This window comes from Serinus canaria, chromosome 2 (assembly GCF_022539315.1).
Source record: "Serinus canaria isolate serCan28SL12 chromosome 2, serCan2020, whole genome shotgun sequence".
In the NCBI taxonomy this organism is placed as follows: Eukaryota; Metazoa; Chordata; class Aves; order Passeriformes; family Fringillidae; genus Serinus; species Serinus canaria.
In genome coordinates, this window is record NC_066315.1 from 61,201,671 (window position 1) to 61,228,424 (window position 26,754).

Consider the following 26,754-nt stretch of genomic DNA (forward strand, 5'->3'; position numbering starts at 1 on the left):
CACCACTAATGACACAGCTGGACATTGTGCTCTGGATGAGAACCCTCTGGGCCTTACAGTTCAGTCAGTTTTCATTCCACTTCACTGCCCACGTAACATAGCCAATGCTTCATCCATTTTTTCATGAGGGTGTTACTGGAGACTCTGTCAAAAGCCTTAATGATGCAAGGATAAATATCATCCAGTGCTTCATCCTCATCCACTGAACTACTGTTACTGCAGAAGGCTATCATGTTGGTCAGGCCTGTTCTTGTCTTCATAAATCCAAACTGACTGCTCCAAACCATCTTTCTGTTTTTGGAAATGGTTTCTGGGATAATTTGTTCCATTACCTTCTTTTTAGGGACTGAGGTGAGGCTGACAGACCTGTAGTTCCCAATACTCCTTGCCCTTCTGAAGGACAGAATTAATAATTACTTTTTCCTTGTTGTCAGGATCCTCTCCCAGTCTCCATGACCTTTCACAGATTATCAACAGTGGCCTCACAGTGACATTGGCCAGCTCCCTCTGCACTAGTTGGTGTATTCTGTCAGATCCCATGAACCTGTATATGTTTGGTTTGTTTAGATGTTCCCCAACTTGGTCCTCCTCTATCTAGAGTAAATCCTCTTTTCTCTAGACCTCTCCACTGGTGTCTCAGGAGAGGTCTAGAGAAAAGAGGATTTACTCTAGATAGAGTAATTCTGAGATTCCTTCAGGAATCTGAAGGCAAATCTTGCCAGTAAAGACCGAGGCAAGGAAGGCGTTCTATACCTCAGATTGTTCCTTGTCCTTTGCCACCAAGTCCCTTTCTCCTTTGAGCAGTGGGCCCACATTTTCCCCCATATCTTCCCTTTGCTGTTGACTTAGAAAATCTCTTCTTGTATTCCACATTCCTCTCCAGATTCAATTTCACCAGGGCATTCACTTTCCTAAGCCCCTCCATGAATGCCTGAGCAGCAATTCCATATTATTGTTGGGTCACTTGTCACTGCTTCCACCTCTTACATTTTTCCTTTGAGTTTTGTCAGGAGCTCCTTGTTCATCTATACCAGCCTCTTGTTGCCTTTGCTTGATTTCTGGCTCATTAGGGTGGGACCATCTTAAATGTGGAGGAGGTCATCCATGAAAAGCAAGTGATCTTCTGGTCTCCTCTCCAGGACAATCTCCCATGGGACTCTTCCAGTCAGATAAATGGAAAAGGCAGAGTCTGTTCTCTTTCTGTCTGGATTGTGATGCTATTTTTTGCTCCCTCCACTGATGATTGCCATCCTAGGATGACATCTTCTGAATCTCTGCTAAACAATTGTGAGTTGAGATGTTCAGTATGTTTTACTTTCAGAAAAAAAAAAATCAGAAAAGTTGTATTAGATTTATTCTTGACCAGATTTCAAGGCTTTACTTAAAGAAAAGCCTGTTAGATTTTTTAAAGACATCTTGTTTTCCTTTGCCTTGATTCTCAAGTGATTTCTGTATGATATTTCAGACCAAATTATTTAGCTTTTAGAAGGTGACAGAAGGTTGAAAACCTGTGTCCAAGAATAAGAAATGCTGGATAACTTTAAGTATAGGCATGTCTACCTTCCCAGAGAATAATATACAGGCATCCCTTCTAGGGAGCCTTTTGAGAGTAAACACAAATAAAAATCAGAGCAATTTCATGAATCACTTCTGCCCTTCTAAAATTTACAGGGATTATTATTATATATTATATTATATAGACCAAATTTTTAAAAAACGGATAAATGAAACTAAAACTAAATTGACTTCCTTAGTTTGTAAATTCTTCTAAGAATGTGATCTGAGAATTTAGATGTGAAATGACTGTTACAAGCAGCATGTGCTCTATTTACTGCATGTACTTACCTAACAGTTTCTCAAAAAAAAAATAAAGGATTATTATCCCTTAATTTGTAAAAGGCATCAACCTTGAAATGTCACTTTGCCATAAAATTATTTGTACAGTAATACAATGTTTTTTATTAATGAGACATCTCTCCTATTTCAGTGGTTTCAGAGAAAGCAGGTGACAACCTAACTGGAGCAAGGACATAAAGTTACAGAGCATCATTTGGTAGCATCTTCTCATTATTCCTGTGTAGCATCCATTAAACCTAAATATCAAAAGATCTGGATGGTGAGAAATGATTGCCTGGTTCAGATGAGTTTCCTATTCAGGTTTAATGATTTTTTTTTTAACCCTAGGCAAGGTTCTCACAATCTGTTGATACGCCAAAAGAATTTCAATTCTTTGCTTGTAGCCATGCATTTATGTTTAAAAAAGTCCTGTATACATCTATAAACTTATCAATGTCTTCCTTTTCTATACTTCATTACCTACATACGTTGGTGGACATATAGCTTTGATTTGCAGCAAATGTTGCTTATGAAAATAAAACAAAAATCGTGCATGCATTATAAATTCTGTATGTCAGCACAGTCCTGCTTTGGGGAGGGTTTTAGTGAGGAATGTCAAGCCTGACCATCTGCTTGATGAGAGGGAAGGGTGCTGTGCCCCTATCATGGAGAGACAGAGCATACACTTGACCTTATGCAGGCTAGTTATCACAAGGTGACTTTAAGTGTCTGTGTGTTGCAGGATTAGGGGATTGGCTGCTTGCTAGACTGCTGCTCCTTCTGTTGCAACTTTCTGCCTTTCCCTTTGCAAGATTACTGCACACCTCACATTTCTTGCCCTCTGAGAATATGGCCCAGCGTAGGGTTTTCACTGGCAGTGAGAAGAGACATTGGGTCTGTTCCTCTCTGTGCAGCTCCAATCCCTTTTGTCAATTCAGTCCAACTCTGCATAAAGAGTTAATGTCCACAGTAGCCTCCTGCACCATGTCCTGACACAGTAATCAATTGAAACCTTGTTCCTCTTGATCGAGTGTTACTTTAAACACAAAGAAATTTAATGTAAAGCTGCTCTCAAGCCACCTAACCTCTTAAGTCTGGTCCTCAGACCTTCAATCTTTTAGTTGTGTCAGCCTTTGTCTAACTGAACCGTTTGCCTCCCAACAGAACAAACAATCTCCTTGCAATAATCAACTGTTTGTAAAGAGACTCTGCACCCAGAGGGGATTGCTTCACCTCGGCTCCTTGGCCTCCAGAGTATGTAGATGTCTGTGGGACAGCTATTCATGCAGGCACTGAACCACTCATGCTCTGAACTTCATGAGAACAACTGGTTTTCAAAAGTTTTTGAGGTCAGGTATGTAATATTGACAATATATTATTTGTTTATTTTTGTGTATTTTTGTATTAAATGTTTTTGCATTAAAGAACAAGTTGTTTAGTGACTTTTTGGGGGAAATCCAGTATCAGGCATTCTGATTAGGCATCTGTTTCAAACTTCTGGATTTTTCTTCAGTTTTCCACACTAGACCAAGACTTCAATCCAGGTTTTTGGTTCAGTTACTTGGAATCATTTGTTGAGGGTTTGCTCTGACAGTGGTCTGGCTGGCAGGGGAACAACTCCCTCGGGGGCTGCCCACAGCCCGTGCACATGTTCAAACCCATGTTCAAAGTAAGCAGAACACAAATTTGGACCCAGGCCTCTGATACCTTTTGTTCTGGGCAAACAATCAGAAAAAACTGCAATTTCTGGTCAGTAACTTGCTGTGAAGAACTGCAGTAAGAGCATCTCTGAAGCTTTCTGCTCATTTTGTGGGGCTTTTTTTTTTTTTTTTTTTTTTTTTTGAGCATGTAAGGCCAGTTCTTAACTTTGAGTGCCTGTTTCTCTCCACTCAGAGGTTGGGAAGAGCTTGAGCATTTGGTTCAGACTCATAGGCTTCACTAGGAGGCCAGGAATGTTGGCCAAGCACACGGCTGCGTGGTGGGAGCCTGGAATGGGCATGAGCCTAGGCTGCAGGCAGAGGATGAGGCAGAGTACCAATGGCCAAGTGGCTGGGAGACTGTTTCCTTGCCAGAGTCAGGGCCTACAAGGCAGGCACCACAATACTCAGTTTATATCCCCTCCATCAATCCAGCTCAAAATTACCTCCAATTAGAGGATACACGAGCAGAACTACTTTACTGGGGCGCTGTCTCTTCTGTAACTAGATGACTTTCATCTCTGTGTACACAAGGTCTCCTTTATCCTTCTCTAACTTATAAGTGGGCTTATTGTAGGAAAGTTACACTAGTGGAATGCCTTAATTCAATCCAGGTTTGTTAAGTCTCTTTTCCACATTCGTCCAGATCAGATAAATTGCATGCTGTATTTACTTTTTTGAGTAGTTGCCTAAAATGTTCAGGCACTGAGGCTGTTTCTCATAATGTGCTGACTTTTGGAATGAACTCTTTATTTACAGGCTTTGGCAAAATGGCTAGATTTATTATTTATTAACCAGAAAGCCAACAACCATTTCTCTTTGAAAGGTGCAGAGTTGCATGAGGCATACTGTGCTATCAAACTTACAAGTTTTGTTCTGGATTTTTTCAAAGTTCATATTATCTATGGTTTGATAGATGCAGAAATTACCATTTTTGGAGAAGAAAATCCTATCCTTCCTTCTCTTTTGCTTTTAAACTTTTTGCATCAGAATATTTGTAAAGTTTGCTTTGAGATCACAGATTTTTCTGTGCCTTGTGAAAAGGCTTTTCTTTACTGTGTTATTAATTTTCTTCCTGAAATAAATCCACTTTTCACCTCACAGTGGGTTTCTGTAAGTAAAGTTGTGCTCGTTATTATCTTCCTCTTTCATATGCCTGTATACAGTATCAGTTAGTATTTTTCTTTGGTTTGAATGGATTTGCCAATATGGCTTTTGCAGGAATGTGGCCTCACTTCTCCAATACCTGGCAGCTTGTCCAAAATTTCAGACTTCACCATCTCAGGAGTGTAGCTGCAAGAAATGCACTTTGGAGGCATTAGAAGTATTTACAACAAATAGTAATACTTTCAAATAATGCTTTAATATTATTTCAGCACATATGTGCTTCAGAAACTCATTCTATTTAGCCTACAGTGGAAACCAAGGTAGCAAGACCCCAAGGTTTCCACACGTAGTCAGAACTACTCCTATGGGACTCTCTCCTGTCTTCCCTGCTGTCAATGTGCCACGGTGCTTATGAAGACATTTGGGAATTCCTGGTTTCTGACTTCTGGCCTCTTGCTTTGTCTAGAGCTGTTCAAATTAGGCACCTTCTGGGGACATATGAGCCTGGGGTACAGGCAGAGCAATCCAACATTGCTCCAACAGTTCAGGCTTGAGCACAGAGCCCAAGAGCCTCTGCTCTGGGGCTGTGGTTATATGCACAACTTGAGCAGGCAGAAGTTGTCACTGCCAACAGCAGAGGCAGTCCTGCCTTTCACTTATCAATTGTTCCTGTTCCTGTGCTACCCCTCCCTTTTGCTTGCGGCTGGGGAACTGATCTGAGTTAGAGCCAGCTTTTGCTTGGGCTGGGTTAGTCTTAGCTTGTATCAGTTCCTGATCTGTTTCACTGTAGAGCTGAAGAGAATTTTTCTCATACCAACACGAGAATGGAAACAACATGGAGATAGGGATGGTCCAGGTGCCTGGAAAAAAGGGAGCTGAGATGACAGCAGCTCAAAGAGTTAATGAAACTCCAGACTTTTTATCAGCTGAACCTCTCAGGAGTTCAGTCAATGAGGCCAATGAGTTGAATTTTTGCTATCTTGCCACTTTCCTCATCCATTTCTGTACAACAGGTGACCCACACAACTTCCCATTCCCCTGGGCTTAGCATGCCTACCATTCCTGCTTTCCAAGGTGGGACTTTGGGCGCCCTGAGCTCAGTGGAGCCGTGCCTGTCCCAGCTGCCTGCATCCCAGGCAGCAGAGTGGAGTCTGGTGGCCAGAGAGAAAACTGCAGCCAAGGAGAGCTCACTGCCACCGCAGGGTTCAGCAGAGAGCTCCTGCTGCACCTGCACAGCCGCCCCGCACAGGTTCCTCTTGGCTGAGCCACAGCTGGACGAGCTGCTCAGCGCTGCACTACCAGCAGCCTCGGCTCTCTGCAGAAGGGATCTTAACAGAGCTGATGCATTCCGGTTTTGCTGTGGCCCTGGGCTGTGTTTGCTTTGCTGGAGTGCAGCTGCAAAACCAAGTTATCTCAGACCTGGCAGTAAAAGCTGACATAATAGAGACCAGCTTGCATTGTCCCACTCTCCAGGACTCTTCTGCATAAAATGCTCACAGGAGTGATACCATCTGCCCTCAAACTCAAGGGAAGAACCAGCTGCAGATGCAGCTGGAAGAATCAGCTCTAGGAGCAGCAGTTGGTCAGTCTCTTACTCTCAATTTTAATACACACCTTTCCCTGGCAAGGCCCTGTCTGCCTATTTTTCTTATTGTTTACTTAGGCTGGCTTTTCTCAGAACCTCCTCCCACCAAACCAGGCCATTTGTTGCTACCAATTAATTGCACTTGACTTTGCTTTGATCTCACCAGCCTTTGGCTTTTTAAAATAAAAATGATCTTTTTACAACCAGCTATCATTGCACTCCATGGTTACCATTACAAGAAACAAGGATCATAAATAAATTATATTTGGCTGCTGAGGTTGTTGATTGATAATGGTGAGCTGGGAAATACTCTTGAGTAATATCACAGAGGTGGACAAATCTTACTCCCTTTCTTTGGAGAACTCCATATGCATAAGTGGAGGTGCAATGGTGTGGCTGTCAAAGTCTTATAAAAAGATAAAGCTCGTAGAATGGACACTTGTGAGAAAAGATGTAGGGGGATGCAGTATGGGTAAATGAAGGTGCTGTAGAAGGTAATCTCATCCCCCAATGAGTTGCAGCTGGACCAATTACTAAATTGGTCCAGCTGCTACTAATTACTAAAGATTAGAAGCAGGCCTGATCCTAACAGGCCACACCTGTAGCCAATTAGAACAAGTGGTATAAAAGAGTGGATTGGTGGGCTCTAGAGTCAGATGACGCTGCAAGCACCAGGAAAGGTCAGGGCTAAGAGGAGCTGCCTGCAAGAAACATCGAGGAGGTAAGACACTCTGGTGATATGAAATCCTTGCACTATAATGATGTTAGAACTTGTGCTAGCTGAGACAACAAATGGTGACCCTGATGTGCTTCAGAGCTAAACTATATTGACCTGTGGATTTGGGGGAACACAATTTGACCATATAACCCTGTGGATTTGGGGGAACAGGATTTGAATACTAAACTATTGGCAAAATGTATCAGTTACAGCTGTTGGTGTTTGTTAAATATGAGTGTAAAAGACCTTGAAGATAAGGGCTTTATGAACTGGGAAAAGCTATAGAACTGAACTAACATTTAGAAATATAAATATCTGTGCTGTAACACGCTGTTTGAACACTTGGATAACTCTTAGTTCTAAATGAAATGTACAAATAATGTTAGTTTATTTGAATATGTACTTCTGGAAATGCTGCAACTCTGTGGCTAAAAGAAAAAAGGGGGAATTGTAGGGGGTTACAGTATGGGTAAATGAAGGTGGTGTAGAAGGTAATCTCATCCCCCAATGAGTTGCAGCTGTACCGATTACTAATGATTAGAAACAGGCCTGATCCTAATAAGCCACACCTGTAGCCAATTAGAACAAGTGGTATAAAAGAGTGGATTGGTGGGATCTGGAGTCAGATGACTGCTGTAAGGACCAGGAACAGTCAGGGCTTATAGGAGCTGCCTGAGAGAAACACAGAGGAGGTAAGAAGCTCTGGTGGTAGGAAATCCCTGCACTATAATGGTGTTAGAACTCGTGCTAGCTAAGACAACAATAAGACACTAATGCAAATTGTCCTTTACTTCTAGAAGGGAATAGTGTCTCTTGGGATGCATTTGTTCCCCACAGGGAAAACCTCTTGTCAGGTTTTCTGCTCCCTTTGTGTCCCCACTTTTCAGCACAATCTGGTCATGCATAAAGATTTTAGGATGCAATCCTCAAAATGATCAATCCTGCTATGCATCTTTAAAAAACCCAAAGAGATTCAAGTCCATGAGTATCTCATTAGCCAGACATCAATATTCTGAGATTAGAGAGAGTAGCTGTTGGAAGAAGCGTGTAGTTGCAAAGCATATTATTATTTATGAATGTTTACAAATGGGAAATGCTTCTCTGATTCTAGCTCTTTTATTCTTTCAGGGTTTTTGTAAAGTATCCTTTTTTCTTTTAAATGATAACAAAGATAATTTCTGTCTCAGATTTAAACTCTGAACTTAGCGGAGTAGAAAATAGAGGCTTATGTTCTGTTTTCCATAATTTATCATTTCAGTTTCAAAAAATTGTGTGATGCAGGAGGTTAAGTTAGCTGTGCTGGGGTATAAATGCGTTCTTGTTTTGGTCTTAATTCACTTTTATGTCTGACTCATCTGGGAAGATCTTGTCTTTCTGGGAAAGATGGCAGCAAATCAGTTGGGAAAGGAACAGATTTCTTCAGATCTCACATTCTTCTGATTTTGCAGAATGCCATTTCTAAGCTTGTGACACAGATGGGAAACCTTAGGAGCGTGGAAACTCTGGAGACTGTTGCACTGAGATTAGTGAGATCTTCATGAACTAGTCAACCACTTCATCAATGTTGTATTAAATGTCTCTCTGCATTCCAGGAATCACCAGGGGTAAAGATTCAGTCTCTTGGAGATACAAGAAATCTCATTTTATGGTAAAGGGCAGCAAAAGCAACATGATAATTACACTCTCCTGGTTTACCCAATGGGACAGTACTACTGAAACACACAAAAAGCCCGAGGAACTTTACAAAATGTGCTGTCCTCATATTGCTTCCTTGATCTGAGGACTGCCAGAAGCCTCTGAAAAGGTGCCATGCTGCTGCACAATGAGCCAAGCATTGTGTTGAGGTGCTTTACAAGCTCACATGCTGATGATAGAAGGTGCTGGCATTAATTTAGCAGAGAGCTGTGGAAGCAGAGAAGGCTGCCAGAACGTGTGGTGGTTGTGCAGGTCAGCCTCCTCCCTGGAGCTGAAATATTGCCTGACTAGGTCAAGTTGGATGTGATCTTGAAATGGAAGCGTTATGAGAGACAACAATCCCCTGATTATGAAGTCCCCAATAACTAATTGTAGACTTTGTTTTTCTTTCACAGGCACTGGTCAGAACTTTACCCACACACACTTCCTCAGTTCACTTACAGCTGTCTGTTCCCTTCCAATTTACAAAGCTCTGCTCACTGACCAAAACACCTCCATGCAAAATAACTTGGATATGTATGTTTTTCTTTGTTTGTTTTCTCAGATGTTTCTCACAATCTCTTTCCACCCACTGCCAGCTGAATATAATTTTAAATTATTGTGTACTTAAGGAAGCAAGGATTGCTACTGAGAAAGTACTTAGAAACTCAATAACTAAATGCTAACTGAGCTTTTTTAGGGACTGGGTTTCCTTGGTGGTGCCTATTTAGGATGACTGTGACTTAAACAGGATCGGCTGTGCTAGTACAAGTATGAGGTCAGTGAATAATTCTGTGAATACTGATTTCACAGGAATGGCAGCAGAGTATGTTAATAGTGTGAATGCTGAGCAATACAGCTTGCCTCTGCCTGCTGTTGAGGCTCTTTGTCTAAACCAGGGCTGTTTGAGTGCATCTTCTTGGGCCCATTGACGTAATACCAAGTTAAAACTGTTACTGCACCTGCTCACTCTGAGGACAATGTTAAAATGAAGTGACCCTTCCTACAGAGTTAACTGGTTACATCAAGCCAACATACAAGCATTCGTGGCTTCAATTGGGATGTAAAGGAGAGGAAGAGCAGAAGTATCCCTGCTGTTAGGAGATATGGAATGGGGTGCAGGCTAAGGAACCAAAATCAGCTCTTTCAGAATGTTGATATCTTTAGTTTCAACAGGACCCATTTACATTAGGATGATGCATATCTTGAGATCTTTTGGCACCAGGTGTGCAATGTTAACTGTCTGGGCAGGGTGCATTTAGAAAACAAGGGTTGGAGGGTGTTGGGAAAGGAAGTGTTTTTCCATCTTTCCCTTCCCCATCTGGCTGGAGATGGGCCTGAAGAAGGTAGGGTGAGATGAGTGGGTGTGCCAATTCAATGTTCTGTACTCATAAACTGTGCTGTTGTGTAATTTTTTTCCCCTGGGTTTTGACTATTTTTTACAATTTTGCTGAGGAAGAACCTAATTTTTGTGTGCTACTGAATCATGTGATGTTGCATTTTAGGCCTGAATTAATAAAAGAGTGTAATTTGTGCCTTTTTCTGCAAGAAAGAGAGAAATAAACTAAGAATAGGTGTAAAAAAATCTCAAGTGAGGGTGTCTGTCCAGACACTTTATATATTACTAAGAAATTAAAAAGCATCAGGGAACTCTTCTGGACCTTGATTTTTTTTTTTTTAACTTTTAAATTATATAGAATAGTTGCTGGCATGATTATGGTCCTGACTAACCATTATCTCAGATCAGTTCTGGGCATAGTTCAGGAATTGTTGCAGGCCTGGGACCATTCCTAGTAAACCACCTGATGTAGCCATTCTTTTTTGGAGGATATTATGGATTCTTACTTTTGACTGATATCTCCCACTATTTCATTCAATGAGTCATATTTCATTAGAATACTATGCTTCAGTTTCTGGAAAGAAATTTAAATTATATTTTAATATCAAAAGAGATTAAACATTCCCCACTTTTTGGATAACTTATTACTCTAAATCATTTGGGCTTATAGACTGTTTTGAAGTATACATGGCTCTAACTTCCAGTCATTGATTGTCACTTTGGTTTTCTTTTCAGTATTTCTTTCTTCAGAATGTACTTACACACTGTAATCAAATATGATTTTTATAACAGATTGTTTTTCAGGTCTCTGTCCATAAGGCAGGTTCTGTAGCTCTGTAATAAATCCTGCTGCCCTCTTCCATATCAATACCCATTTTTAACATCCTTTTAAATAATGATGGCTAATGAGGTTTTCAACAGAATCATAGAATGTCTTGGATTGGGAGAGATTTTAAAGCTCATCTGGATTCAACCCCCCTGCCATGGGCAGAGACACCTCCCACTAGCCCAGGTTGCTCAGAGCCCCATCCAACCTGGCCTTGAACACTTCCAGGGATGGGACATCCACAGCTCCTCTGGGCAACCTCTGCCAGTGCCTCACCATCCTTACAGTAAAGAATTTCTGACTAATATCTGCCCTAACCCTTGTAAAAAGTCCCCTCCCTCCTGCAGGCCCCTCCATGGTACTGGAGGGCTGCCCTAAGGTCTGCAGTTGTGCAGATTTCTGGTGCTCTTCATTCTCCACTCTCTCTCCTTCCCACCATTGCTCCCTGCATTATTTTCCAAGCCATGCCAAACCTCAGCATTGCACTCTTGGAGGCTTTGTCCAGCTGCAGTCTCCTGCAGCTCCTCTCAGAGTCACCACTGCCCAGGCTGCAGCCTCCCATGCTGCAGGCAGAGCCTCTGCTCCCAGTGAAGCTGTGCCTGTACTGCACCTTGTCTGAAAAGGTCCAGAATGACTCAGACCACTCTCTATGAGTGCCTGGCCCTTCAAGTAACTGTGACCAACAAAGCTCTACAGATCATATGGGAGGTGGCCTTGAAACCATTTTTATTTCTTCATTTACTAGTACCCACAAATATAATAAAAATGTCAGACTAACAAGGCCCTGGAAAAAAAAAAATCTTCCTGCCACAGCAATTTATACATCTTTATTCTCACTTTTAAAAATTTCATTTTCATTCTACGTTGGGTTGCTGTATCTTCATCCCTTTTCAATTCATTAAACATTTGAGTACTGTCTTTTTTTTTTATTCATGTGGGGGTTTTTTTCTTTAAAAAGCAGTCTTGATATAATTGTAGAATCATTAATTTGTTAAAGACCTCCAAGTTCATTAAGCCCAACCTTCATTCAGCATATATTTTAACAGCTGCTACAAATCAGATGCTCAGTGATGGCATCCAAGCTTCAGCATTGTATTTTTTGAGGCAGATTTCTGTGGGTATGGATGGTTTCTTAAGATTAAAAAAGCTTTAGAAAGGGAAAGTCCTGAGCCAGTTTCACTGCAAACTATAAGGGGAAAATGTCAAAATGGAGCAATCTGGCAATGAAAATAGTGTTTGAAAAGGTAGGCAGTATGGTGGAGAAATTTTTGCCTTTTGTAAAGTGTATCTAATTCTAAAAAGCAATGTATTAGAAAGCAAAACCCTCATGATTTAATCTAAGGAACAGTTGATGATTGTGACTGGTTGTAAATCCAGAGTAAAGTAGAGGTTAAAAATTCTGTCCTCGCATGTTCTAATATGCCAAACACAGAGCAGAGCCCTCCATGAAGTTCAAGGTTCTCAAGTTTCCCTAGGCCAAAGATATATACATAGTTTATAGAGTCAAAATAAACAACTAGCACAACTTTTTAAAAATGGCTAATGTGTTTCCATGTGTTGTTAGCCCCACTGGACTATAATTTGCTGAGAAGCCTGCTACCCATCCAGAATTCCCACTATTATACCCCTGACTATGATGAAATACAACATTCAGCACTAACTATTTACAAGAGACTTTACACTTTAGCTGTTAAATAGGCCCTTGAAATGTTTGCTTGGAGTAATAAGCACTTTCCAGACTATATTTTCTAGCTTTTCCTGTTCACAGTCTTGAATTCCAACAAGAACTTCAAGTGCTAGAAGGTGTTCAGTTTCACTTCTCAGCCCTAAGTAACTGGGGCTGTCTCTAACTTACAGAAATTTGCACTGGATAAGCTGCAAGCAAAACAATCTTCAGGTGCAGTCACAGACTTAGGAAATAATTTCTGGTCTTTCCTTGTAGCTATGAAGCAGTAGCTGGGTTTTTGTTGGGCTCGGGCTTCTCAGCCTGAGGAACCCCCAAAATGATGCCAGAAACTAGAAAGTTGTTTAGTGAGGCATGGTTCAGCCTCAGACATGAGTTGCAGAGGCACAGGATGGTTTGTTTATCTACAGGGAACATCCCTGCCAATAAAACTACTGCAATTTGCAGAAGTTGTACAGCAGAGAGTTAGCACCTACTGAAAGGACCACAATTTTCAGAGCTGTGTGGGTTTTGGATCCATTGCTTGTTTCATTATTCTTAGCAAGACATAATATCTTGACATTACAAAAACATTTTAATAACTTAGTGGTTTTAATTTTGCTTTCTTTCTGTTACATCCCTTGGGAATATTAGAATTACCTGTGTGTTTTGCACTCTTTGCTACATCCAAAAGTGAAGATGAATGCTACATCTGCAGGGATCTTGAAACAACAAAATTTGGACTTTGTAATGTGTTTTTTTTCTATTTCATGGTACCATCATGTGTGAGAAACCAAAGAAACAGTTTGAGCAAGCAGTCAGCACTTAATTATCTGCACACCCAGCCTGAGCTAAATTAGGCAGAGGCAAATTAGAATGGGAGTTGCAACATTAGGTCATAATTTACCATACTGTAAACACTAGCACAGGCTAGTTTTAACCTTCCAGAAGTCTAATGTAAAACTCTGGGATGTTTTTACCAACCAACCTGTCCTGCCACTCCTGTGACCAGAAAAATCTTGCGGGAGGAAGATTTGCAAAGAGGACAAACAACTTTGCTTTTTCTTCCCTCCCCTAGAGTCAAAACTACAGTGTAGGGACACATGGAAAAGTTGGCAAACCCAATGGAAAGAGGAATCAGGGACTACTCAGAGTCAATATACCTTCATCTGTGTTAGTTCTCTGTTACTCTCTGTTGTTTTCTCCTGGACATCTCAGGAGTCAGAGTGCCTTTGGGGAGAGTCAGGCCACGACAGCACAGTCACTGAGGGAGCTCCTCCAAGGTGGCTGAGGAGAGGGCTTTGCCTGTGGATATGGGAGCTCAAGACAGATGTCCTGAGTAGTGCTGTGCTTCAGATACTGTCCCACTGCCTCTTCCTTTCCTTGGTCCCCCAGCATGGGTATGGAGAAGATGCTTCCCACTGATAGGCACAGTAGAACAGCGCAGCTGAAACCATTCTTTGTCTTCTTCAAGACAAGCAAATAGCTGCATCCCTCTGTTTACATGGCAGATGTAAACTGCAATCTCCTATGGATTGAATTTAAACCAAAATCATTACACTGCTTGGTTTCAAGAGGTCAGGAAGCTCCCTCTAATCCCCTAAAATCAGTAGTGACATTTGAAAAACCCACATAGCTGGAATATGTTACCCATAGTGTCGCTGTGCAGCAATCTATAAGACACTATCTGCAGGCTAGCTGGAGAAGATAAACTCAGGTTAGATCAGAAATGCTTCCTTATAGGGATAACTGAGGCAAGCTGCAGCTATCAATGGAAACTACAGGAGTACAATAACTATGTAATGATGATCCCCCTCCTTGTCAGCCTTGCCTATGCATGGGATGGGAAAGGAAACCTTTCATTAAGTGTCTAGGAGGCTGGCACTACAGCAGATCCATATCATACCCTGTCACATAGGATGCAGCTTGTCAGCTCCTGCGTGGCGAATGACGATGATATCTGTTTAAGAACACGTTTGCAAGCAGTCAGCTGGCAAGGGCATTGTACACTGGCCCATCTGTTACCACAGTAATTGGGTCATCCACTGCAGAAGAAGCTGTTTAGCCCGTGTAGTGACAGCAGCAATGACCTCCTGTGAAGAAAGCCTATGCTGGACCGAGGATTCTAACAATGGGATAGAGGGAAGAAAGTATTCCTATGGAACCAGCTGGAAACGGCAGAGCCCCGTTAGGCACGTGTTCAGCTGAGGTTCTGGAGCAGGTCTGATTGCTCCTCAGAAATTATGCTGAAGGAAAGCACAGGAAAAGGTCCTGAGAGTTATCACTGCCAAGGGGACTGCACCCTGCCAAAGAGAAGGTTGCCAGGACTAGCTGTCCTCTTGTCCAGCAACACAGATCACCAACTTCAGCACCCTTCCATTAGCACTTGATGCTGTCTGTGTGAAAAAATGGTACTGGGAAGGAACTGAAAGGTATTTTTAATTTGTAGGTTGGCATTCTTGTTTTGGAATTTCCTATTTAATAAGAGTTAATAACAGAGTTGGTTTCTGATTTAAAGATATTCAGGATTGTGGTTACAAATATTACAAAGTTATAGCTTCTATTTTACTGTTCCTGACAGGAGAATCAGTCCTTCCTCTACACTAAGTATTCATTTTTCACCTCTCTGTCTGTCTCTCGGGGCAATTATCCATTAAAACAATTTCAATAGGACTACACCTTTTTCTATCCCTAGCAATTTTAAAAGCTAGAGAATCTGCCTGTCCAAAGTTAGGCTCTGGTCTGAGCAAGAAATACTTGTTACAAAAAGCTGATTTTACTGCATGAGTTGGTTTCCTCCCCCAGTCTTTAACCCCTAAAACTTTTAATTTTCGGAGACAAGCTTCATTACTATGTGTGCAGAATGAATTTCTGAGATTTCAGGTGTTCATGGAGCCTTGGCCACTTCCACAGTACAAGCTTTTTGCAGTGAAACTCAGCAGTTTGCCACTCGTGCAGACATAGGGAAAACATGCAAAAAACCTGAAAAATTCACCAAAACTTCTCTTCAAATGTAAAGGAAGCAACTTATGGCTATAATTTTTGGTGCTTAATTTCTACATATAGTACATATTTTCCAAATGAAGTTCAAAGCTGAGTTAGTGTAAAGAAAGCTACAAAAGGAAAGATTAATCATTCTAAAATGAAGCTTGTTTTGACTTCATGACCATCAGGGTCACTTCTGGCCTTATAGCCAGTGACTCTCTACCAGCAATATGTGGGGAGTGAAGCTTTTAGCTACATTAACCATTTCCTTCACTTATTTCACACATTTTAAATTCCTTGAAGTATTTAGGAGAGTTATCACTTGAACAAGACAACAGTTACTGAAAATCAGTAATGTTTGACTTAACCTAGAGGAGTTCACCACTGCCAATCAACCCATTTCTTAGATGAGCTGTAAAATATGCAGTGAAAAACATTCAGCCAAGACAAGCTCATCACACTTCTGCCAGTTTAGGTAAAAGGCTTCTTGCTAGTGGTAAGGGAGTGACTTCTGAAAGAGGAGCTAAATAGTAGGACTGAGGCAGAGAGGGAAATACTCAAACATCTTTCCAATAGATGCAGTCTTGTTATACATAAACATCTAGCCCCTCATTTGAAGGATCATTGTGTACTTTTCTGTTGCACCATTCTCATGGCCCTTGGAGGCCCAGTTTTCTATGTACTTTTTATTTTATTGTACTGCTAAGAAACCTGGAATTTGTTCCCTTGATACTGTAGGCATGGTGCTCTCTGTGAGCAACTGCTAAAGCAGGCAGTGGCCAATTTAATCTAAATTTTTCTCCTTAACTGTGCTTCCATTTTTACATAGAAGTAGCCTCACACTTATGAGACAGCCAAAAGGTGTGCCAACATCCATGATAACTTTGTAAGATATCTGCTCACAGATGTGATTGACATGAGACTTTGAATGTGGGCATCTCAGTTTCTCTTTCATAAAAGTATCCACAATTTTTCTTTGATTATCCTGGCTTGAGGCAGCAAAAAAGGCTGATCCATCCAGGAGGGTCTAGGAAGTGGCTGCCTTTAGAACAATCATCATCAATGTTTTACAGATGGATCAGCAGGGGTCCTGCTTTTGCCAGTGATGGAAATACACCTAAAGATCTCTTTGTTAACTGGGTCATGTTCTTTCTGGTAGGAGTTTACTGGGTGTTGAATCCAGACTTTTTCCCCACACATATAAATATTACATGCATAATGATAATCCCAGCAGGAATATGTTTATTACTTTGGTATCACAGTGCCAAGCAGCCACGTTCATGGAGGAAGACCCTGTTTTGCTGGATGTTACACAAGCTCAGAATAAAGCAGGCAGCTCTGGCTGAAGGGGCTAATGATCTAAGCAGGAGGCAGGACTCAAAGCTGGATATAGACCAGCTGGCAGAGAAGGCCAAGGAAACAATAAGACAGCACTAATCAGTGAATATGCTGTGATCTCTGCATAACAAGTCTCTGTTGACAGGCTTTCAGTAGAGAAGCATTCCTCCCTCCCCCTTGAAACAATAAGAAAAAGAAAACTTTTAAGAAGTAATTAAAAAGAGGATAGTATTTTAATCTTGCATGGTTATTGGGGTCAACTCCTAATTGTAAAATGGCAAGTTTAGGAGAAAAGCCAAGAGTGCTCATTTGAAAATCTAACATAAGGGCTAATGCTTGTCTTAGGGTGGATGAATAGACAATGGGAACCTAGAAAAGGAAGGATGGCATGAGAAGGAGTGAAACAGAATATGCAAAAATAAGATTGACATGTTCTAAGGAGTGAATTTGGAAAATACACTTTGCAGTAGCTTTCTCATAGGACAATGTCCAATTTCCCAGTCCTGGAGGAAAAAAGTTTCAGTAATCACAAGAAGAGACAGTGAGAGGGTGATGAGATTTTAGTTGAGCAGGTGTTAACCAGATCTCCACAGGTATTCACTCAAGCAGGGTAATGAAGTACCAATTTAAAGAAGAAAAAGGCACAAAAGTTAGAAAATCGTGGTAACCCAGAATTTATTGTAATTAATATATTGGTAATCATAAATAACATTAATCAGCTTCAAACCATGCTTTTTTTCCTTTGGATGTTATTTGGAAAAGAAGTGACTGTCCACAACTAGAAAAATAATGCAGACAATTAAACCTCTTTAACCATGTACTGAGGGACAAAGTGTTCAGTTAGCACTAATATTACTGGATATCTTATTCAGGCTATAGATGTTGCTGAGCATTGTTATCTGATAGCATTAGTGGACAAAAAACTTTGTAGATCTTGGCTGTCTGAATCTGTGCACCAGTACTGAGTGATTCCTGCAATGTAATTGAATCTTTTCCATAAGACTTTTAACTACAGTTGAAAGGGTTTGTTTGAGTATACCAGTTTCTTTTCTCCTTCTATAAAACTGTAGTATTACACCCACAGCTTTGAAAATCCTGAAATATTTTTCTGCTAACTCTAAGTCTTGACTGGCCTCAACAGCTATTTCCCCCCACCTATTATAATTACTGCAAAAAGGATTTCTGAAGAAAAAAAAATAAACTATTTATCTAACTTTCTGGAAAAGTTAAATTTATTTGTCTCTGTACTGGACAGTTTCTCCTCTAGATGGTAGCAGAGAACAAAATCTAAGGGACCAGCACTGTGAAGAGTGGGATGATGTTAAATAAAAACCTGCTGCTGCCAGTGAATTATGATTTAAAGAAGCTGAAAAGTGGTTCTCTAGTAAATTATTTTCATGTTCAGTTTTCATTTGACATAGGTAAGAAGAGTTATTCTGTATACACTAATGGTTCCTAGTAAACGGGAGTTTTAAAGGAATTTTATTATCAAAAACCTTAATGCTCTATGATTTGCCTTTACACAACTGTCATGCAAACCCTTCCTTAAAAATACAAATATTGTTATTTTAATAGTCCTAGACATCTTCTGTTTTCTTTATAAAACCTTCTCTTGATTTCTTTAAGTGTAGTTGAACTGAAATCTCCTGCCATGTCCAATAGTTACTGGATCCTGAAGTATTTGCATGAACAAAGGTTCATGCAAACTTTTTTTTTTTCATATTAGCTATGAGGAATTCATATTAAACTTCAATATTTACAATTTTTCATTTTGTACATCAAAAAATACCCTTCCAGGTTTTTAGTTTCAAGCTGTGTTACACAGGCTTCTACATCTCAAAATGTTCTGGAATGAAAAGCAGTAGAGCTCACAAAAAGATCCTATGTAAACCACCTTCTTTTCAATTCACTAGCAAAGGGAAAAAAGAGAATCCTTCTATATGTACATGTGCCTGCTTTATGACCATTGGTTTTATTAAAGTCAAGACAACCCTCTGAGCAGCAGGACAAGAAACTAGGCTGCAACATCATCTCAAGCCTGGCCACAGAAGGCCTCATGTTGGTAGGATGAATCACAAGCTAAGAGTGCGTGTAAGCCTCCATTCATTGTCTTCTGTTGTCTTTCCTTTTGCATCAACAGATTCCCATTCTAATTCACTATTATTTGCAAATATTAAAGATCATTATCCTGTGATCTCTGAAGACTCCTTCAGCAGGTAACATTCCTTTTGGATAAGGGTGAGTGCTCCTTTGCAGCGGGAGGGATCAGCAGCAGCAGCAGGAAGGGGCTGTGCTGGCCCTCTGTGATGGAGCCCAGTGGCTGCTGCCTGGGGCCCAGGCCAGATGTGCTCCAGCTGCAGCAGGGTGCTCTTTGGACAGCCCCTAGCATCCCCCTGTGAGGAGAATGGCATGCTGCCCTGGCCCATCCAGCTCCTGGGCATCCTGCAAGCAAGAAGGACCTGTGAGAGAGGGGATCTTCCATAGAGCTGCCAGCAGAATAGCCCTTCATGTGCTGATGGAGATCCTGGATGCTGGAGAAGACAATCTGCGCTGCTGCTAGCTGACCTCAAGGTGAGCCCTTCTGACCTGATGCTGGAAGAGCTCCTTTCTGGCCTGTAGTCTCCAAAGGCTCACTGGGAGCCCTTGAAGGATTTCCTGCAGAGCATTCCTGGCAGAGCTTCTCATAACAGAGCTCTGCATGGAGTGCATGGCAGCCACGCAGAGGAGCAGCAAGCAGGCACAGGTGGAGGAACTGAAAGCATAAGTAGGGATTGTAGCCTGCCAGACAAGGAGGCACTGGGAGGGGATCTGCCAAGGGACTGCCTCCTTCAAAAGCTGGTGTTTCTGGGGTGGACTTTCTGGGGTGGACTTTGTGTATCGGGGGAAAATGCATGGATGGCAAGCCTTCCGTAGCATGGGCTTGGCTGGCATCAAGTGCTGGGAAGCAATGCTGGGCTTCCTTCCCTCCTCCAGCACAGGAGCCCTGATAGCTGGCTGAGAGCACCTGCACAGCTGTGCAGCACAGCTGCTGGCTGCCTCCTGCCCCAGGCCAGCTCTGGGATCAACTTGTTGAACCTTGTGCTGCTGGTGAACCTTGCTCAGCGTGGCTGAGAAGCCACCAGCAGCCAACCTCTTCCTGAGGCAGCTGCTGGTCTTCTTTCAGCATTCTGGCCACAAGACCTGCAAAATCCCTCCAGAGACAGCTTCCCAAAGCAGTCTCCCACCACAGAAGGTGATATGGCACAGAAGGGCTCTCTGTCTCACGAGAGCAGAGGAAATCCCAGCAGAAATCCTCTCTCTTCTTGGCTGGAGAGTGGTTTCAGGCTCCCTAACCCATGCAGCTCCCCAATGAGCCAAGGGTCACACTCCCAGTGAGTGAACACTGTGTTCCCAAGGCAGGCCCTTGAAGAAAGGTCTGATGCAAACCAGCCACAGGGATCTCCTATGCAGAGCGGAGACAAAAGTGGGACAGAGTCTCTTCCTGCTCCAGGCTGTCCCTTGTCACCTGCAGGCTCCAACAGTTCTGCTTTAGGCACCCATTACTTTGTCTCCAACCAGCCCAGAGACCGGGTTAGGCTGTCTGGTATGTGCAGGGGAACTAGGGAGCCTGTCAGACGAAAGAAGGTAAAGGGAGACAGCTCTGGTTAAATCAAGAGCTGACTGCAGTTGATCCTACCTGTTCCTATCTCATCCCTCTGTGGGTATAAAGCTTTGTATGCTCCTCACAAGAAAACAAAAAGCCAAGGAAAAGGAGGAGAAGTAAGCCCTGGGCAGAGGAGAGAGAATGGCATCCAGCAAGGAAAAGGAGAAAGAGGAGACTGAAACTAAGCACAAAGGTCCAGAAGAGGAAGGAGCCCAGTTGAGTACCAAGCTCTGCTGCCCATTTTTCTCAGCTCTCAGCCCTGCTCTAAGTCAGTTCAGCTTGCTAGCAAGAGATAGCCAGGACAACAGCACCCCTGGATGGTGCTGCACTGGGTTTGGGAAGAGCTCCATGGCAGCTCCCCAGGGGCTCCATTGAGTCCTGTGCCTTGGCTCTGGGGCACTGTGCATCTCTGCACGTGCATGGATTCCTAAGGACATCACTTCCCAAGGGGATGAGGTGCTGGAGACAGCCTGTCACCAATGACAGCACTAGCTCTCTCTTCTGGGCTGTAAAAGATTCCTTGTCAACCATGTTTCCCAGAGAAAGGGGAACCAAGGCATGCCTATTCCTGCCTCTGGAGGGTTATCAGTGCCTTCTGGCTCTGTTGTTGCAGGTGCTGACCTCCTGTCCCTGGCTGAACCTCTGGGACGCCCGGGCTCCTGCACCCGATGTGTACTAAAATAAAAGAAGGGGCTGTTCTCTCTCTCTGTTATACTTTCTCTCTGTTCTATAATTTGTGCCTGTTGCCTCTGGTGCTCTCAGTGGGCACTCTGGAGAAGAGCCTGGCTCCCTCATCTCTTCCCAGAACATTTATAAAGAAATATATATTTGTGTTTTTAGTTTATGTTTCTAGAGAGGTACATATCGATAACACACACACCCTGTCCCTTTCCTGAGGAAAGGCTTTCTTTCCCTGGGGTAGAGCTGGCAGTGAGATGCTGAGAGGGAGGACATCCTCACCAAGATTTTGGTGGTAGGTGGGAAGTTCTGAATCAGTTCTGTCTTCCAGAGCACAGCACTGGTGGCTGTAACACAAGTGCTTTAAACACCTGGCTGGTGCTTTTTTGCACACCTGGAAGCCTGGAAGGTAGCAGCACCACTTTCCTTGAAACCTCTCCTGTTAAGGCTATAACTTGGGATTCAGGAGAGGAATTTAGCTTCAGACAAACTTTTTCATGACTTATTTTGGAGTATGGAGAAAATAAATGCCTTGAGAAATTCTTCTATGGAAGGAACTTGAATTAGGAACCTTTCTTCACCTGCTGCACATCAGTGCTGGTGCAAAAGTTGGGGTCCAGGTTGTAAAAGTGAATGTCCAGTCAAACTACTCCTAAAGACTTTTGTAAGGCAGTGGTTTCTACACTGAAATTCATTGACACTAATCAGACAGTTCACAGTATAGATAGTATGCATAAAACTTGTGCCTTTGAAAATCTATTAAGCATAATCATGAAATGATATCTTCTTGATATACAGAACTGTGAATTGTTTTACAGAGAATTAGTTCCCTCCTAGTTTATTCCAAATAAGAGATTTTTGAAACCTCTTTAGAATTAAAGAGTGGAAGCTCTCAACTGATAAAACATTAATTTTTAATTCAATTTTGTTCCACCGAGGACAAGGGAAAAGCAGGGATTCATTTATAAAATTGCAAAAGTAAGTGCTAAGTATCATCACAGGTGTAGGTGACAGCAAGAAAAATATGAATATTTAAAGGCATTCCTGGTAAACACAGAGGTTGTTGGAAGTCTGCCTACTGCTTTAAAAAACCCCCTTTAAGTCAGATGTTCCCTGCTCTGTAGTTAATACTGAAGACCTTTCAATGTTTTGATATCACGTGTGGCAGCAAAGACTTGTACTTTCTTTCTTGAATTTTCCAAATCCTCTCCACTTCCTTATTACCTGCATAGTTCCCAGTTGATTTTAGGCCACTATTTCCAGTTTACTATGAGTCTTCAAGAATTCTGAGCTTGGTTCAGCAAAGCACCAGTGTCCACATAGCATAAGAAGATAGAGCACCCTTCTCATGAGGTTATTACTAGATTTAGGTATATTTTCTTGTGAAATTATATCAAATTTCAGCTACAACCAATAATATTTTCCCATTACTAACATTATATGAAGTTTAAACTATTAATGTGCACACGAGTTGTGTGTGCAGTGTGTGTGTGAGCACACAGCAAATGCCTGCAGTTTCAGCACTCACACACGTCTGTAAATTGATGGATACAAAGGTGCACACACAGAATAATCCACAGAGAGCAGATGGTTCCACTGTCTATTGCCATGTCCACAGCACTTCTTTTAATCACAACTTAGAGTGAAGGCTGTCAGCCACCCAGAACAAAACATCCTTGAGTGCATCCCATTCAATCATTCTGATTGCAACTACTCAGTAAACACACCCTACCTGGAGATACTTCATTTGATATTTGCATTCATTATCTAACTGTTGTTTTAATGTACATTTGGGGTAATCAATTAAAATACCCAAGCAATAATCCTCTCCCTATATTTTCAAATAATCAGAATACTCATACTGTTCTATTCTTCACACAAGTTTGTTTCACTGTGCTTTATATGAGACTGAGAGGAGATTATGTTTTCCTCATTTTCACTCCTTGTTTTCCACATGCTAACTTTATTTTGGCTCTGACATGTCAAGGCATCAGAGCATTAGTTAAAATTCAATGAAAACTGCAGTCCTATGGGATTTAAGCCTGTGCTTTAATGCTTTGCTGAAATTAGGAATCTCTGCAGGGAGACAGGAAGAAGCTTGGTAATCTTGCCAGGAACTACCAGTGAACAGACAAAATTCTTGTCCTTTGCTGAGCATTGCCTGAACAGTACACACATCCCAATAACCCAGGCCTAACCTGAGCTGTGACATTAAAAAACTCCCTGAGCAAGTTTAACTGCACCAACAGTCTTACATTTGTAACTCTGTATCAGCTAAATTGTCAACATATTTTCTTTCCCAGTTGCAATAGGGAAACTACCGAATCTTTTTGGGATTTTTCCAAGTTTTAGTTATGGGAGAATTCTGTGAGCTGCAAAACTGCCAGATTTGTAAAATTAGTCACCAAAAAATAGATTTACTATAAAACAGGCCTTGATATGAAAGAGAAGACAGGAATATCTGTATGCTAGTTCTCTTTAATAGCAAATTTCTTAAAAAATAAAAAAAAAGTCTTAAAAAGCTCACAGCTGCACCTAAGTTTAATAGCATTCGATAAGCTTAACAAAATAATGTGTTTATCAAGTAAAACTCGGTTAAGCCATCGAACAGCGTAAATTCAGACAGGAAAACTATTAGCAAGACCACCTGTGGATGTTTCTTGTTTAATTTCTGGTTTTAATTCAGAAATATTTGTTACTCATTAACAGCTGGTTTCCCTAAAAAAAGGAACCTGATATAAAATTTATGTTGTCAGTGTTACAAGGTGAATGATAAAATGGTCATATCTCTATTTGCAAACAGTCTGATTTGCTTTTCTGAAGAAATATATCCTGTCCTTCTTACAAGGAAACAGAAGGGGAAACATTTTAAAAGTTAAGCAACACTCACAGGGAGTTCATATTCCCATGAATGGAAATTATAATATTGGACTGCACCAGAATTTAGTTTAAGCTTTTAAAGTACTCTTATTGATGGCTGTGAGTCTTTCAAGCATGGAAAGCACACAGAAAACTATGGCAAAATGGGAAAACTATAGTCACTGTACAGAAGTTATACAGCACAAATCTATTAGTGTTCTCTAAACACCAAGAATGATCCTGTCAAGAAAGTGTATTTGTATTTCCAGATACAAGAAGGGGTAAGGTTTCACACCCAAAAACATTAAATAATCACAGAATCACAGGAAACACTTCCGCCGGGTTTACTAGCTGTTCAAAAGAAAATAAATAAAGGATGAGAATAAATGTTGAATTGGAAGTTAATACAAATAAATCTGTCCCATTGAACACTCTAAGTGTTTGGAAAGGGAGATAAGAAGACTAAGTTAGCAAGGATATGAAGTAATTCAATATATTCAGAGCTTTGTTATTGAGCTGAAATGGATTTAACAATGTTGTAAGTGGTGCAATTTAAATAGTGTTAATATTTAATATTGGTAAATGTAAGCAGGGAAAAACAAATCTTGATTATACATACACATTAGGCTGTAAATTACCTACTACCTCTGAGAAAATAGACTTTGAAGTCACTGGGGATGATATGAGAGGTTCTTGGTAAAGGAATGAAGAGCAACATATTTCATTGCCATAAAACTTCAGTCTCTTCCTTTCAAAGAAAACAGAAAAGGGTGGAAAGGAAGGACAAAAATACCAATAACTTCCATGTAATGAGAGATTAACTAGAGTCCTCAGTGAGGACAAGAGGCAACTCGGGGTATATGAAGTTATGAGAAGCATGGGGGAGGTGATTGAGCAATGATTACTTGTTTATTTCTCAGAGCACAAGAACAAGACAGCCCTCAATGAAATTACAAGGCAGCTGCTTTAAAGCAAACCAGGGGAAGTACTTTTTCATGCAGCACATAATTAAACAGCAGAACCCACGGGATCCTGTGGAGGTCAAAAAGATAAGTTAATTCAAAATATATTAGAAATGTAAGATAGGCCTACGAGTGGCTATTAAACATGATAGTCCAGATGAAATTTCCATCTTGGAAGTCCTGATGGCTTCGCTACAGGTAAAAGGATTGCTCTGTTCCTTTGTATCTGTAGCCAGTTCTGCTCAGTTCCCTTCACCGGGCTTCTTGTGCTAACCACTTCAGAGTTGCCATCTCCTTCCTTCTTGTGTTCTTGTGCCTGACTTTCTCCATCTGTCTTTCCCTCCTTCCAGCTGTTTTCCGGATCAGCTGTTTTCACCACCGCACAAAGCCCAGATGGCTGAGCACCAGTACAGAGAGACACGCAGTTCCTGTGCCTGGAGCTGGGTGACAGCCCATCCTGCTCCTCTAGCGGCAGAAATAGGCGGAGTCCAGTCACACAGAGGAAATGTGAAGGGGAGAAGAATGCTTATGCTCCTCAGAAATATTATGTGCTGAGCCCTGAGTATCCACATGGATTGTGTGTAGCTTTGCCCCCAGAACTCTGGCAGCTGATGGCTCTTGGGCAGTTTCACAAACACAGTGAAAGGCATTTCCTTGGTTCAAAAAACACTACCATGTCTAAACTTGAAGTCACCCTCCCAGAGGTACTAGATTTCCACAGTGAAAAAAAGCTTTGATATTATCTGTGCTGTGTGTGTCGTAAATCACTTTTATTCTGTTCCCAAAAGCAGATCAATGCTTTTAGCCAAGGCTCAACAAGCAGCCTGCTTGTGGCAGACACAGCCCATGGAAAGTTCCATCCAGAGAGTTTCAGGCTGGCGAATTTTAAACTGGAAAGAGCAACTTAAAATGGAAAACGTTAAGAACTCTCATGCATGGCTATCCAGTTCTTCCAAACCTCTTACTTTTTCCACTTAAAGTATGTGTGTGCATGCATGCATGTGTATATTTTCACATACATTCAAAGTGGCACCCCTAAAATGATACTAAGAGAATGTTGTTTCTGTAAATCTCCTTCCCCGCCGAGCAGCCTTTGCCTGGGTTTTCCAGCACAGCATAAGCAGGGCATTTCAACATGGCACAATACCATTCTAAGCCACTGCTACACTTTCAAGGACCACAGTTGGCAATTACTTGAAGAAAAGAAAACGACCGGCCTATTGAAGAGCGTGTAACCAAGCCCGCAAGGACCCTTTGGGATATTCCAGGTTCCCAGCATGCCAGCAGCTGCGAGCTGAGCAGAGAGCTCGCAGCGCTGACCGAGCTCTCCTTGCAACACAACACCACATTGTCCGGGCCAGGCGTAAGAACACTCCTCCTGCAGATAAGATGAGTTTGACACAAGTACCTTTTTAATGGCCATATTTCACTTGCGAGACAAACACATCGCTTAAAGCTCATTACTAATTTTCCATTTTTCCCCCCCTGCGAAAGGTCTCTGTATAAATAAATAAGTAAGTAAATAAATACTTCTTCCGGGGGCTGTTTTGGCTGTGACATCCCAGCTCTCCCCTACTTGGGGGCAGCTGCGGGCTCTGCCGGAGCGTGTGCTTTAGGCAGACCCTGGGGCCGGGGGACTCCGCTCACGTCTGTCCGTGCGCACCCTGCCGCGCCGAGCCCGCCGCGCCACCGCGCCTGGGCACCGCGCCCGCGGGCGGCGGCAGGCGGCAGATGCGGCCCCGGGGATGGCGAGGGCTCCCCGCTCCCCGCCCCCCGCCCCGGAGCCCGCCCCGCCCCGCCCCGGCCGTCGGCGGCGGCCCCGCCCCGCGGAGGGCCCCGGGCGG

At 42.0% G+C, this 26,754-nt stretch overlaps 1 long non-coding RNA gene across 1 annotated transcript; it reads left to right on the top strand.

The window, feature by feature from the left end:
* Positions 1 to 3,044: 3,044 nt before the first annotated feature.
* LOC108962573 (uncharacterized) lies at positions 3,045 to 26,402 on the top strand. The gene is made up of 3 exons (XR_007776888.1): positions 3,045 to 3,190; positions 18,909 to 19,339; positions 25,261 to 26,402. It is a non-coding gene; the product is annotated as an uncharacterized LOC108962573 (long non-coding RNA).
* The last annotated feature ends 352 nt before the right edge of the window (positions 26,403 to 26,754 follow it).